Here is a 3,019-nt window from a genome sequence, read left to right as displayed (position 1 = left end):
GGGTCTCAGTATGACTTGTTTTGTCAAATGTGTGCATGAGAGAATTTTCATTCAAGGGAACACCAGTGCCACTAAAGTAGATAGTGTTCGACCAAGGTATGCTGCCAGAAACAACATATGGGGCAGACATTTGGACGAAGAGACTCGAGCAGTTAAGAACCATGCAGCTTGTAATGAAATTACCATGAATAATGTCTTTGCTACAAGTCGTGGCTCACGGTGAATGCCCTCCACATGAAGGCGTCGTGCACGGGCCCCGAGTGCGAGGGCAGTCATCGGCAAGGCTGGTCGCATACCTGCGGAGTGTTGCTTGCATTGGAAGGAAGTCGGCAACAGCAGTACAACCAACTACACGCAGAACAACTGTAACTGTGTGGCACAACGCACTTATTTCTCTCGAGTTGCTTTCGAAGCGCAGCTTCGACAGCTTTATCTTTCATTTCATATGTGGCCGTTACTGCATGTCTGCATATCACTGTTTATGAAATTAGAGCGCAATCAGTACGTTTGATTTCTTTTCATGCATTACTTTTCTTAAAAGCTACCACGATCAAATATCAAGCTCGATGAATTTTTATGATGTCAAGTCACCCCTACCAAAACTAAATAGTGACGGAAACTCCGTTTACCGCGACTACTGCGTTCTTTTAGACTACTGCAGTTGGAGCCACGGCAAATGTTAAAATATTGGATAGTGGCGAAAAGCTATATTTCACGTTCCTGCTTTGCATTCTACTAACGGCATGCGCGAGATTGAATAAGATGAAATTTGTTCTCACCACCATGACGCTGAAGGCGTAAACGTTCTTGCGGCAAAAGTAAGAAGCCTTGTTGCCGTCGTCCTTTTACGCACACAAACGTGGCGCACTTATGCACATAAACGTGTCGCCGAATACCTCGACGCAGCCTTCAAATCTTGCATCTACGTGGAAAAAGCCTTCCTTTTGGCAGGGAGGGCGATCCACTGATTGCCGAGGCGCTCGACGATCGCTTCCATGACAGCATGAATCGTGAGACCCACACTGGACTAGCTCGTGGCCACGTCCTCGTTGTTCGCGATCGCGTCGTGGTAACTGCCGGTGCGAAGAAGCGAAGGGTGCAAAGCACTTGTAGCTCAACAAAAACAACAACAATGGTCGGGGCTGTTCTCGTATCCGCACGCCGCCTCTCCAGGTCCTGGCGAAGCTCCCCGCACAGCCATCGCACAATGTCCTTCGTCAGCCGGCACCGCAGTTGAAACAATTGATCGGTCATCACAAAACATCGCGGTACTCGCGGGATTCTCTTTCTTCCTGCGGCTCCAGCCACTACACGACAAAGGGCAGCGCCATTTTGCTCGCTTATCTAGCGTGCTCTTGCGGCAGAACGCAACTTCGAACAAGCCAAATAAAAACAACCTTTTTATTTTTACAAGCAAGCTTCATGTACAACACTTTATAATATTATTAACCGAAAACATGCTTGTAAAGTAACTCACGGAATGATATCTACACATACGTATGTGAGGCTGCACATCGAACAAGCAACTCAATTTACAACAATATGGCGGCCAATTTTGGGCACTTTCATCGTTCTCACATTTTAAGCTGCAAATTGGGCAGGATGCAACGTCCACGCAACGTCATATTGACGCTACAAAAAGTGGAGGTCCAGTGACGCAATGGGCGCCATAAGTGCAATGTCCAATCGTGTGGCAGACATGACGGCTCTTTTTCAAGCGAGCAGTAGTTTCGATAACCCGCAAGTAGACCGTAGGCACAGCTTAGTACCATATTTCGGTTTCGTTGTTCAACCCAAACCTTTATTTCTACATGGCAGGGTACGGCGAAGCGCTACTTCGGAAAAAAATTAACTATTTTTGTCACGTTACGTCATCGCGGATTCCTGTGTCGTAACGCCATTGCAGCGCCACAATGCGAACGACCTCGCGTGACCAATCAAATGAGCAACATGGCGGAATTTGACAGTGTCCAGAATAGCACTACTGGAGCGAATGCGCAGATCATTTTAGATGCCAAGCATCTTATGGCACGGTTCAAACCGGTGGTGTGCGGCGTGACCACCCTTACTGCGCATGCGCAAAAACTCTCCACACACCTCACCTCCACTCCCCCTCTCCACTCTCTTTCCCCCTCTCCACTCTCCCTGTGAAACGCGGGCTCGACACGCCCAAACGCTGCTTCGCATCGCCTCATGGTCCCCTTTAGCGGGGGATGGCGTGATTTTTTTTCTAATGAAACAAATATTCAATTAAGAGTATTCTTTCTCACAAGAGCAAAGTGACGGCATCATACAAAACAGCGCTCTATTTGCTCATCCTTACGCAAAATGCAGTAACGGAAACGCCTCAATTCAGACGTCTGTAGGCAAAGAGAAGAGCAAGTAAACTCGCAGGGTTCCTTATGTGGTCGCCCTAAGAAAATTTGACCATACGATCCGCCCGGCTCTTTGCCAATTCTCCTGAATGAATAGGTGCCAATCATTCCATGAGTTAATAGTATACGTTGTTGGGCTAGTTGGTTCATAATCTTCAAAATTGGCTAGCGCGAAAATGGACAAGGACTGAGAAGGAACACTGATGTACAGCGCCTGTCCTGTACATCAGTGTTTCTTCTCAGTCCTTGTCCATTTTCGCCCTAGCCAATTTTGAACATTCCATGAGTGTCGTTATCATCATTATCGTCGACATTAGCGTGAAAGCCATCCGGTGTGGCTATTTCTTTCAGTTTCAGTTTTAATTTCATTTTATTTTGGACATAATTACATAACACGAAATATGTCCACGAGGCAAGGCAAAACGAGACTCGTATGTCTCCAGACGAGGCCTTGACCCAAGACTTACACATCGGACAGCCAGGAGCAAAATCAGAGAAAATAAGTACAATGCTCATTGTACAGCTTATATAAATAAAATGAACATAAAAAACACAGTGGGACACAAATTATACAAAGTTTACATTTTTCGAGTTTAACAATTATACAAAGTTATACAAATATACAAAAACTACATAAATTTCGC

Source organism: Rhipicephalus sanguineus, chromosome 4 (assembly GCF_013339695.2).
Source record: "Rhipicephalus sanguineus isolate Rsan-2018 chromosome 4, BIME_Rsan_1.4, whole genome shotgun sequence".
Taxonomy (NCBI): domain Eukaryota; kingdom Metazoa; phylum Arthropoda; class Arachnida; order Ixodida; family Ixodidae; genus Rhipicephalus; species Rhipicephalus sanguineus.
Note: the sequence above shows the minus strand (reverse complement) of the source record.